Source organism: Manis pentadactyla (genome assembly GCF_030020395.1).
Source record: "Manis pentadactyla isolate mManPen7 chromosome Y unlocalized genomic scaffold, mManPen7.hap1 SUPER_Y_unloc_3, whole genome shotgun sequence".
Lineage (NCBI taxonomy): Eukaryota > Metazoa > Chordata > Mammalia > Pholidota > Manidae > Manis > Manis pentadactyla.
Window position 1 is genome coordinate 1,059,366 of NW_026644608.1, and position 13,052 is coordinate 1,072,417.

The window sequence follows — 13,052 nt, forward strand, 5'->3', positions numbered from 1 at the left end:
ATAATGAAGGGCTGGGTCTCCCCTATCCATTATGTCCTCACATCCTACGTGGGCAGATTTATCCACAATTGACGACTGAGTACCTGGTGTTAGAGTCAGGGAGGTGTAAGCCATTAGCAGTTAATGAGCTTGAAGTGTAAGTTGCCCAGCAGCTTTTTAGTTACGCTTATATACAACCTGACAGTTAGTTAAAATGTGAAAGGAGTACATGGGATCCGAAGGCAAAATCTCAAACTGCTAAGAGTAACACCATGTCGTCTCCAGCAGGGAGCGAGGCTGAGCAGCCAAGAGGACAGTCTAAGGCAGGCTCTTCCCCAGCATGGAAGTGTGAAGGCACTGCGCTTGAAGAGATGGAAGATTTCTTGCCTAGACGATGAAAATCTGTTTCCTCGTTGCCATTTCTCGTGTGCTTCATGCTTAAATTCTCACATAATGTAAATGAGCTGTGCTGTTAGGTCCATTTCATTTGTGGGGAACCAGTTCAACTTGTTGAGTGGTTGCAGCAATTTTGCATTAAGGAGAAAAAAGCAGCTTCTAAGAAAGGCAGGTCCTTAAAAAAAGTACATTTTCTCTTAAGATAACTATTTACAGAGACTGATGTTACTCAGCCTGACCCTCCCCTTTGACGTGCCTTTTGATCCTGAGGCCAGAGTCCATGGGCTGATGCCTGTGGCTGTTGTCATTCCAGCTGGGGAAGGATGAGTTCGCACGGCAGCACCTGCGGGTCCCAGCGGGCACTGGCTGCTGCTGAGGGCAGGTCCCGTGCTACAGAGTCCGGTCCTACCTGCACCAGTTTTCTGAGGACTGTACCACCTCGACCTGGGACTATGAGGAGGATTTCCAGATCCAGAGGTCGCCTAACAGGTGGAGCTCAGTATTCTGGAAAGTAAGAATCACGTGCTAACTGGGCCGCAGTGAGTCCAGCAGCTGTGGGGGACTGAGGCGTGGTGCTCCAGTGCATCAGTCATGGCAACACTCAGCACAGCTTTTCTCGCCGAGGCAGAAGTATGAGCCTTGGTCCAGAGAAAGCCTCGAAACAGCAACAGTTGCTGATCTGCACGTTAACCCTAAATGGGGATAATTGCCATCATTATTATTTTTATTACAGTTCTACTGTGTTGCTAAATTTGCCAAGTGTGAAGCCATCCATAAGCAAAACATTACATGCTTTCAGCCTCCCTTGGAAGCCTGGTAAGTACCATTTGGCAGATTACAATTATGAAAAAGAAATATTGAATATTTAGAGAGTCAATGCAGAGACATAATACAGCGGTCAGTGTACCTGTTCCAGCCCTGCCTCTACCAGGCATGTGGCCACTGGGCTCTCTGAGCTGCAGCCTCATCAGCTAAAGGTGCCCCACGGATGTCTTCATTCAGTTAACATTGAGCAGCCACCTGTTGTGTGCTGAGAGATCACAGAGTGCTAGAGATTAAAGGTGAGTGTGAGAAGAAAGTGTCCCTGCCCTCGGATAACTTTAATCTGTTGTGGGAAACAGGCCATAAATGAGTGAACCACATGCCAAGTGCCAGGTGGCGATGGGCGTCATGAAGAGAAGTGAACCAGGAGGGCACAGGGCATGAAGGAGGGCTGGCCCTAGGAACCCTGATCAGAGGAGGCCTCCAGAGGGCATAGCATTTGAGCCAGTACTGTGGTCAGCTGGGGGAGCAGCTGTGAAATTATGTGGCTTCAGGTCACACTGGGCTGAGAAAATACCAAGTCTAAAGCTGTAAAATGGAAGTAAGTTTGATATGTTTCAAAAACAGCAAGAGGGCAAGTCTAGCTAGAGCAAAATGGGATGGGTTCAGAGAAGACACGGGGCACAGGCAGTTTGTGGGAGCCTTGCAGAAGACAGGGAGAATGCGGGTTTTCCCCTCAAGAGACATGGGAAGCTGCCTGAGCGCTTACGCAGAGGTGAAACGGGATCCAACTGACATCTCATCATGAGCACTGTGGCTGCAGCACAGAGAATGGACTATAGAAGGACCAAGGCTGAAGAAGCTCAATTATGTAGAAGTATGTTAAGTTCCCAGGCAGGAGGTGATGGTGGGTAGATTCGGGTGGTAAGTGGAGGTGGAGAGAAGTCAGACGTAGCATGAAGTTGGAAGACCGTGCTGAGACAGAAGGAGCAGTCTGGCAGGACTGGATGGCTTGCAGCTGAGCTGTGATGATGTTCATTTCCTGGGGGGAGAACAGTGGGATGGATGGGGACCAAGAGTTTGGCTGTGGCCATGTCGTACCTGGCATGCCTATTAGACATGTAAGTGGAGGTCACTAGAGGCAGTTTACACAAATGTGCCACCTGTAGACTGAGAGCCATTGACATATAGAGCCAGAGTGGATAGGGCCACCTAGGAAGAGAGTATGAACATGGGAGAGAAGGGGGCGCTGGGATGTTCTGATGTTTGGAAGCCAAGAAAAGGACAAGGATTTAGGAAGGGAAACAGAGCTGCAGCCTTGGATGATGCCTCAGGTCCCCTCTGGCTCTGATATTCTCTGCCTTTCAGGATTCCAGTTGCCCCAGCTTCTCCCAAAAGACTCCAGAATGTTGGATGTTGCTACTGATGTAGACTTGCCTCTTACAGTGGTGTAGTTGAACAAGAGGCAATGCAGCATCATGATTATAAGCAGGGACTCTGTCCTCAGGTTACATAGGTTTGAATCTCAACCCTTCCATTTAATAGCCCTGATTCTTTGGGCCTCTAACAGTGGTACTTACGGTACCTGTCATGTAAAACTGTGAGAATTAAATAAGGCGATATGTCAAAGTGCTTAGAACAATGTCGGGTGGGTGTTCAGTAAACATTTGATGCATCAGCTGCCATTACAGATACCATATGGTGCACCGAGTTCTGCAACAGAAATAAAACTGGCTATCCAGTTAATAAATAAATTATCGGGTAACAGTTCATTACCCAAGACCTGTATTAATTCAGAATCTTACTAGTGTCACATACTCTCTATTGAATTGGTCAAGCCAGGATCCTTCCCCATAGAAATGTCACTCCTGATGAATCTTTACTGGCCTAGACCAATGAAATACATAACTAAGGGTGGTACATCCTGTATTAGGGTGGGTATATCCTGTAAGTGGGTGATTGCTTCCCTGTGTGTCAAAAAAAAAATATTTGCCTGTCAGATCTATCATGCCAAGAGCCTGAAAAACCACTGACATGCAGAATATCGTCAGCATTCTTGGGGCTCCATGTGCTAGTGGTTATGTGATTTGTGAAGCTGTATATCCATCAAATAACATAAGTTATGGATTCAAAATAAATAGCTCACAGTAAAATACCAGCCCCAGAAATATGACATCAGCATTCTCCTTTCTATGCCACACAAACAAGGTCCAAAAGTCTTTGCTCCCTGTTTTTCTGGGTCTACTTCAGAGAATGAACATGTGCAAACATCCCTGGTCTCACAGAGATTATAGTCCAGAAAGCTGCACATCCTAGCCTCATTCCTCTGCCATGCAGCGCTGGGTGGTGACGCTCAGGAGCTGTCCTGAGGAGCCTTGGAACTCTGTCCTGTCACCAAGACATGAGCCACAGAGCCCATGCCTCCTCCTCGGGAATAGAAGTGAGTTCACTCCGTGGGCAGGAAGGGCCCAGTGCCATAGAGAGGAAGGCCCTGAATGTGTGTGTGCTTCTATTAGGCTCTTTCTGTTTCCTTTCATTGCAAACTGCAGCCGTAGGAGGTTGAAGCTACAGGTTTCCCCATTACCCACTTCCGCTGTTCTGTTCAGGGATCTGCTGGCCTCCCTGGAAGCTGTGCTCACAGGGCCTCCATGGCCTCTGCTGCTGAGCAGCCCCTGCTTGGTGTGCAGTGGCTCAAGGAGGAGGGAGATTGGAATGGATGGGCCTGAGGCAGAATCTCCACTGCATGGGTCTTGGAACCTCTGTCTCACAATGCTGTTCGTTCTTTCTTTCTACACATGCTTATATGTCCACCATGCACAAGTCTGTAGGTAGGCTCTGGATTTGGTCATAAATAACACCTATCACCTGTGAATAAGATAGAGTCTTGACTCAAAGGAGTTCATGGCCAGTGGGGAAGTCAGTTATCATGATGCAGCATGACAAGCCATCCCCTAAAAGTGGACAGAATACTTACAGGAGTGCACAGTGTGGGGACAGGGCACACCTACCCAGTGCCACCTAGGGGGAAGTTAGAAGTTGGAGGAAAGGGGTCAGGGTGAATGTAGACAAGAACAGGATCACAGAAGGCTTGGAAGGGCTAGGAGATGGAAATTTCTGCAGAACCTTCCAGCTTGAGCACCATGAGGGGCAAGATAATAGATGTGGGCTTTCTGGGGAAGGGTGCCTCACACACATGCACACACACAGTGTGTTCTCTGTCTGTGCCCCAGCCACACTGACTGGCCCAGAGCCTGCAGTCGCTGCCCTCTGCACAGATCTGTGTGGCAGAAGTTGGAAATCTGGAACCAGCATCAGTACATGGAGTGGGGACATGGTAAGACCATGGCCACCAATTAAACCCTAGAAAGGATATGTGAAGAAGTGATGCGAGTCAAGAGTGGAAGCCTAGGAGCACCCATCATTCAAGGCCAGGTGGCAAAGCAGGGTGAGAGTGAGCTGCTAAAGGGCACAGGAGAGCAATGTTGGGGTGACAGCGAGGGCTTAGGACCTGTACCTGCTTGACATCCATGGCCAGGCATCAGATGAGATAGAAAAGAAACCACTTGCAGCTGGTGATTAGGAGGCCAATAGTGGCCCCAGAGGAAGCTCAGAGAATCATGCAGGGTCAAGGGCAGGGATAAGTCCAGTCCAGCAGTTAGAGAGAACATGGGCTTTTCAAAGATGGATGTGAGGGACACATTCCTGTGCTGGAGGGACAGTCCCCAGGGTGGAGGCCACTGCTGCCAGGTGAAGGGCATTAGCAGGACCGATCCCCAGGTGGCACGTTGGAGGACCTGGACCCCATGCTAGCAGCACTATGGCTTGGCTGTCTGTGGCAGGCAGGGGGTCAGGGCAGCTGTCAGAACACTTGCAGGTGACCCGCCCAGGGTGGCTCAGGGAGGCCGTGGTGATGCATGATGTAATTGATGGGGGTGCCATTGGCACAGGAGCAGTGGCCGTTCAGACTGGTGGGGGCTGACTGGCATTTTTCTGTGGGCATGAGGATCTCCTGGCTTAACTGTGCACTCCGGGCCACCTCCTGGATTTTGGGGTTACTCTGTCCTAATCGGGAGCAGACGAGGAGATGGAGGTGAGAGGGCTTTGTCGGCTGTGAGCACCACACTGACAGCGCACTTGGGGTGCCCAGGGGTGCTGTGATTTCCATGGCCATTAAAGTAAGAAAGATTTCCTTTCACCTTCCTTTTTAACTAGAAAGTTCCAAGGCTTCTCATACAAACTTGGGGTGACTGGGATACTCTCACTTCTCCCAAAAACCAAGGATGTCCTGGCTGCAAGGCCCGGGACACAGTGGCACCTGGTCATCTGTGTCTCCTCATTGTGTCATTTCCAGGTCAGATTCATCTCCAGCACGGTCTTCATGATTCTCAGACTTACTGTCCTGGCTTGGGGCTGGCTTCCTCGTGCCCCCCAAAATCGAAGCCTCGGGTGAAGCCAATTTTGTCATGGTCGATAAGAATGCTGTCCAGTTTAATGGAACCCTTGACAGATGCAAACTGTTTTCTTCTGCATTGGGGGCATGTCCATGGCAGGCTGCCTGCGGAGGTCAGTGTTCACAAAAAATTACTCCAAAGAAGAAAGATTCCTTTAGCAAAAGTTTAAAGGGTGAATTGCAGACATCAAGGCTAATGCCCAGCCTGTTACAAAAGCTCCAGGCCCAGGGGAAGCCCAGATTCCAGTCAGTTTGTCCAGGGTTCAGAATGTCCAGCCTGAATCAGCAACCTGAGCTGTGCCCCCCAGACCACCCCCTCCACTCTGGGCATGGCATTCGGATGGAACAAGTCCACCTCTGAGGTGGCTAGGCCCTGGCGCAGTCATGCCCCATGGCCATGTGCCACCTTGGCAGGTGCATTTGGTCAGCTCAGATTGGTGCTCTGTGTCCACCATGCATATGCTGGGCTGGTTGCAGTGCCTCTGGGTGCCCACCAGGAGCCCCTTGGAAGCCCCCTCATGCACTGTGACTTTGTGCTGTTCTCTGTGTTATTGAAAAGTGCCCAAAAGTTTAGACCAGACTCCCAGCAGCCAGTGTGAGCTGATTTAATTTCTTTTTTTTCTTTTGTTTTTTTTTAGATAATTATTTTTCATTGAAGGGTAGTTGATGCACAGTATTACATTACATTAGTTTCACGTGTACAACACAGTGATAAAACATTTATATACATAATTCTAGGTTCCAGCTATCACCCTACCAAGCTGTTACAATATCTTGACTATATTCCTTATACTATACGTTACATCCCAGTTACTTATTTATTTTACCATTGTAAGTCTGTCCTCTTTTTTTTTTTTTTTGTGAGGGCATCACTCATATTTATTGATCAAATGGTTGTTAATGACAATAAAATTCTGTATAGGGGAGTCAATGCTCAATGCACAATCATTAATCCACCCGAAGCCTAATTTTCGTCAGTCTCCAATCTTCTGAGGCATAACAAACAAGTTCTTACATGGAGAACAAATTCTTACATAATGAATAAGTTACATAGTGAACAGTACAAGGGCAGTCATCACAGAAACCTTCGGTTTTGCTCATGCATTATGAACTATAAACAGTTCAAATAATGAATACTCATTTGGTTTTTATACTTGATTTATATGTGGATACCACATTTCTCTCTTTATTTATTATTATTTTTAATAAAATGCTGAAGTGGTAGGTAGAAACAAGATAAAGGTAGAAAACAAAGTTTAGTGTTGTAAGAGAGCAAATGTAGATGATCAGGTGTGTGCCTGTAGACTATGTGTTAATCCAAGCTAGACAAGGGCAATAAAACATAGACGTATGCAGAAGATTTCTCTCAGAACGGGGGTGTGAGGTTCTAAGCCTCACCTCTGTTGATCCCCAATTTCTCACCTGATGACCCCCCTGCGACTGTGCCTGTCTTAGGTTGTTCCTCCCTTGAGGAATCTTACCCGTCTCTGGCTAACCAGTCATCTTCCGGGGCCATACAGGGAAATGTGAAGTTGGTAAGTGAGAGAGAAGCCTTATTGTTTGAAATGGTTAGCTTTTTATTTGTTGCATATTTACGCCCTGTAGCTTCTATGCCCAGCATTTGTCTTGAGGTGTCTTTACCACTTGGAAGAATTATGATACTCGGTAAATTTGATATGAGGCACGAATTCTATTTAAGGGTTGAAATTAGGAAGGAAGAAGAAAAGCTATAGAAGTAGCAGGCGGCAGAAAACATGGGAAGATTGATTATTTTTTGACATATCTTCTTGTAGAGTAACTTCAGCATGTATAGGTTTTAAGCTACTACTTAAATTGCGCACACACATTAACATAATAGGAATATAGGTACATAAACAAAGCATATCTGTAATTACCAGCCATCTCCAGTGAAACCAAGAAAACCATTTAGGCACCTTAGGCATTTCTGAAAACTTATCTTTGATATGGTGGATATTGTACAACTGAACTTGAACAGTCTGAGAGAAATCAGACAAATTAAAACGACCCATTCCTGGGGAAAGTTCACATCCCTTATGTTCTTTTAACAGTAAATAGTCTGTAGTTATAAGATTTTGGAGCGCTACAATTTGCACTTTTCCTAATTCTTGGTTGAGTTCCAACAGAATAGATCCAGTCAAATTTGTTGTTTTACTGTATGCACAGGCCAGCTTAGATATCTCCTTCATTCCCATGGAAAGTCCAGGAGCTGGTGGGATGAGTGCATCTACAGCTGTATAGTGTGTGGATCTTTGTTGGGCTTTTTTGATGATCATCTTCTGGCATGAGTCTTGCAGAGAGTGCTGATGTTGGAAGATGTCTTTCATAACATATCATTTTCGGGGTAGCCCAATTAGGCTTTGATCTTCTGTATAAACGCAAACAGACCCTTTGCCTACACTTTTATATGCCCTTTATACCCTTGTGTAGAACTCGTTGGAGGTTACCAAACAGGAACTGCCCTTTTTTTCTTGTTGTTGTGTTTTGTTTTGTTTTTGTTATCACTAATCTATACTTACATGATGAATATTATGTTTACTAGGCTCTCCCCTATACCAGGTCTCCCCTATAAACCCCTTTACAGTCACTGTCCATCAGCATAGCAAAATGTTGTAGAATCACTACTTGCCTTCTCTGTGTTGTACAGCCCTGCCTTTTCTCCTATGCCCCCCATGCATGCTAATCGTAATAACCCCTACTTCTCCCCCGCTTATCCCTCTCTATCCACCCATCCTCCCCAGTCCCTTTCCCTTTTTTACCTGTTAGTCCATTCTTGAGTTCTGTGATTCTGCTGCTGTTTTGTTCCTTCAGTTTGTCTTTTGTTCTTATATTCCACAGATGAGAGAATTCATTTGGTATTTCTCTTTCTCCGCTTGGCTTGTTTCACTGAGCATAGTGCCCTCCGGCTCCATCCATGTTACTGCAAATGGTTGGATTTGCCCGTTTCTTATAGCTAAGTAGTATTCCATTGTGTATATGTACCACATCTTCTTTATCCATTCATCTATCGATGGACATTTAGGTTGCTTCCACTTCTTGGCTATTGTAAATAGTGCTGCACTAAACATAGGGGTGCACTGATCTTTCTCATACTTGAATGCTGCATTCTTAGGGTAAATTGCTAGGAGTGCAATTCCTGGGTCAAATGGTAAGTCTGTTTTGAGCATTTTGATGTACCTCCATACTGCTTTCCACAATGGTTGAACTAACTTACATTCCCACCAGCAGTGTAGGAGGGTTCCCCTTTCTCCACAGCCTAGCCAACATTTGTTGTTGTTTGTCTTTTGGATGGCAGCCATCCTTACTGGTGTGAGGTGATACCTCATTGTAGTTTTAATTTGCATTTCTTTGATAATTAGCGATGTGGAGCATCTTTTCATGTGTCTGTTGGCCATCTGTATTTCTTTTTTGGAGAACTGTCTGTTCAGTTCCTCTGCCCATTTCTTAATTGGGTTATTTGTTTTCTGTTTGTTGAGGTGTGTGAGCTCTTTATATATTCTGGACGTCAAGCCTTTATCGGATGTGTCATTTTCAAATATTCTCCCATACTGTAGGGATCCTTTTTGTTCTATTGATGGTGTCTTTTGCTTTACAGAAGCTTTTCAGCTTAATATAGTCCCACTTACTCATTTTTGCTGTTCTTTTCCTTGCCTGGGGAGATATGTTCAAGAAGAGGTCACTCGTGTTTATGTCTAAGAGGATTTTGCCTGTTTTCTTCCAAGAGTTTAATGGTTTCATGACTTACATTCAGGTCTTTGATACATTTGGAGTTTACTTTTGTATATGGGGTTAGACAATGGTCCAGTTTTATTCTTCTACATGTAGCTAGCTGTCCAGTTTTGCCAGCACCCTCTGTTGAAGAGACTATCATTTCGCCATTGTATGTCCATGGCTCCTTTATCAAATATTAATTGACCATATATGTCTGGGTTAATGTCTAGATTCTCTAGTCTGTTCCATTAGCCTGTGGCTCTTTTCTTGTGCCAGTACCAAATTATCTTGATTAATATGGCTTTATACTAGAGCTTGAAGTTGGGGAGTGAGATCGCCCCTACTTTATTCTTCTTTCTCAGTATTGCTTTGGCTATTCGGGGTGTTTGGTGTTTCCATATGAATTTTTAAATTATTTGTTCCAGTTCATTGAAGAATGTTGCTGGTAGTTTCATAGGGATTGCATGAAATCTATATATTGCTTTGGGCAGGATTGCCATTTTGACGATATTAATTCTTCCTAGCCACAAGCATCGGAGGAGTTTCCATCTGTTAGTGTCCCCTTTAATTTCTCTAAAGAGTGACTTGTAGTTTTCAGAGTATAAGTCTTTCACTTCCTTGGTTAGTTTTATTGCTAAGTATTTTTTTTTTAAGCAATATTGAATGGAGTTGTTTTCCTGATTTCTCCTTCTGTTGGTTCACTATTTTATTTTATTTTTTTTAAATAATTATTTTTTATTGAAGGGTAGTTGACGCACAGTATTACATTACATTAGTTTCAAGTGTACAACACAGTGGTAGAACATTTATATACATAATTCTAGGTTCCAGCTATCACCATACCAAGCTGTTAAAATATCTTGACTATATTCCTTATGCTATACATTACATCCCGGTTACTTATTTATTTTACCATTGGAAGTCTGTCCTTTTTTTTTTTTGTGAGGGCATCTCTCATATTTATTGATAAAATGGTTGTTAACGACAATAAAATTCTGTATAGGGGAGTCAGTGCTCAATGCAAAATCATTAAGCCACCCCAAGCCTAATTTTCATCAGTCACCAATCTTCTGAGGCATAACAAACAAGTTCTTACATGTAGAACAAATTCTTACATAATGAATAAGTTACATAGTGAACAGTACAAGGGCAGTCATCACAGAAACTTTCGGTTTTGCTCATGCATTATGAACTATAAACAGTCAGTTCAAATATGAATACTCATTTGGTTTTTATACTTGATTTATATGTGGATACCACATTTCTCTCTTTATTATTATTATTTTTAATAAAATGCTGAAGTGGTAGGTAGATACAAGATAAAGGTAGAAAACATAGTTTAGTGTTGTAAGAGAGTAAATGTAGATGATCAGGTGTGTGCCTGTAGACTATGTGTTAATCCAAGCTAGACAAGGGCAATAAAACATCCACATATGCAGAAGATTTCTCTCAGAACAGGGGGGGTGAGGTTCTAAGCCTCACCTCTGTTGATCCACAATTTCTCACCTGATGGCCCCCCTGCGACTGTGCCTGTCTTAGGTTGTCCCTCCCTTGAGGAATCTTACCCGTCTCTGGCTAACCAGTCATCTTCCGGGGCCATACAGGGAAATGTGAAGTTGGTAAGTGAGAGGGAAGCCTCATTGTTTGAAAAGGTTAGCTTTTTACTTCTTTGCATATTTATGCCCTGTGGCTTCTATGCCCAGCATTTGTCTTGAGGTATCTTTACCACTTGGAGGAGTTATGATACTCGGTAAATTTGATATGAGGCATGAATTCTATTTAAGGTTTGTAATTAGGAAGGAAGAAGAAAAGGTATAGAAGTAGCAGGCGGAAGAAAACATGGGAAGATTGATTATTTCTTTGACAAATCTTCTTGTAGAGTAACTTCAGCATATATAGGTTTTAAGCTACTACTTAAATTGCGCTCACACATTAACATAATAGGAGTATAGTTACATAACCAAAGCATATCTGTAATTACCAGCCATCTCCAGTGAAACCAAGAAAACCATTAAGGCACCTTAGGCATTTGTGAAAACTTATCTATGATATGGTGGATATTGTCCAACTTAACTTGAACAGTCTGAGAGAAATCAGACAAATTAAAACAACCCATTCCTGGGGACTGTTCACATCCCTTATGTTCTTTTAACAGTAAATAGTCTGTAGTTGTAAGACTTTGGAGCGCTACAATTTGCACTTCTCCAAATTCTTGGTTGAGTTCCAACAGTATAGATCCAGTCAAATTTGTTGTTTTACTGTATGCACAGGCCAGCTTAGATATCTCCTTCCTCATTCCCATGGCAAGTCCAGGAGCTGGTGGGATGAGTGCATCTACAGCTGTAGCAGTGCGTGGATCTTTGTTGGGGTTTTTTGATGATCATCTTCTGGCATGAGTCTTCCAGAGAGTGCAGATGTTGGAAGTTCTTTTTCATATCGTATCTTAGTTCATTTTCGGGGTAGCCCAATTAGGCGTTGATCCTCTGTATAAACACAAACAGACCCTTTGCCTACACTTTTTTTTTTTTTTTAATAATTATTTTTTATTGAAGGGTAGTTGACACACAGTATTACATTACATGAGTTTCAAGTGTACAACACAGTGGTAGAACATTTATATACATAATTCTAGGTTCCAGCTATCACCCTACCAGGCTGTTACAATATCTTGACTATATTCCTTATGCTATACATTACATCCCGGTTACTAATTTATTTTACCATTGGAAGTCTGTCCTTTTTTTTTTTTTTTTTTTTGTGAGGTCATCTCTCATATTTATTGATCAAATGGTTGTTAACGACAATAAAATTCTGTATAGGGGAGTCAATGCTCAATGCACAATCATTATTCCACCCCAAGCCTAATTTTTTTCACTCTCCAATCTTCTGAGGCATAACAAACAAGTTTTTACATGTAGAACAAATTCTTACATAATGAATAAGTTACATAGTGAACAGTACAAGGGCAGTCATCACAGAAACTTTCGGTTTTGCTCATGCATTATGAACTATAAACAGTCAGTTCAAATATGAATACTCATTTGGATTTTATACTTGATTTATATGTGGATACCACATTTCTCTCTTTATTATTATTATTTTTAATAAAATGCTGAAGTGGTAGGTAGATACAAGATAAAGGTAGAAAACATAGTTTAGTGTTGTAAGAGAGCACATGTAGATGATCAGGTGTGTGCCTGTAGACTATGTGTTAATCCAAGCTAGAGCAGGGCAATAAAACATCCACGTATGCAGAAGATTTCTCTCTGAACAGGGGGGGGTGAGGTTCTAAGCCTCACCTCTGTTGATCCCCAATTTCTCACCTGATGGCCCCCCTGCGACTGTGCCTGTCTTAGGTTGTTCCTCCCTTGAGGAATCTTACCCGTCTCTGGCTAGCCAGTCATCTTCCGGGGCCATACAGGGAAATGTGAAGTTGGTAAGTGAGAGAGAAGCCTTATTGTTTGAAAAAGTTAGCTTTTTACTTCTTTGCATATTTATGCCCTGTGGCTTCTGTGCCCAGCATTTGTCTTGAGGTATCTTTACCACTTGGAAGATTTATGATACTCGGTAAATTTGATATGAGGCACGAATTCTATTTAAGGGTTGTAATTAGGAAGGAAGAAGAAAAGCTATAGAAGTAGCAGGCGGAAGAAAACATGGGAAGATTGATTATTTCTTTGATATATCTTCTTGTAGAGTAACTTCAGCATGTATAGGTTTTAAGCTACTACTTAAA

At 43.4% G+C, this 13,052-nt stretch overlaps 1 pseudogene; it reads left to right on the forward strand.

Annotated features, from left to right (window-relative positions):
- Positions 1-698: 698 nt before the first annotated feature.
- LOC130682314 (neurensin-1-like) lies at positions 699-5,881 on the forward strand (annotated as a pseudogene).
- Positions 5,882-13,052: the final 7,171 nt, after the last annotated feature.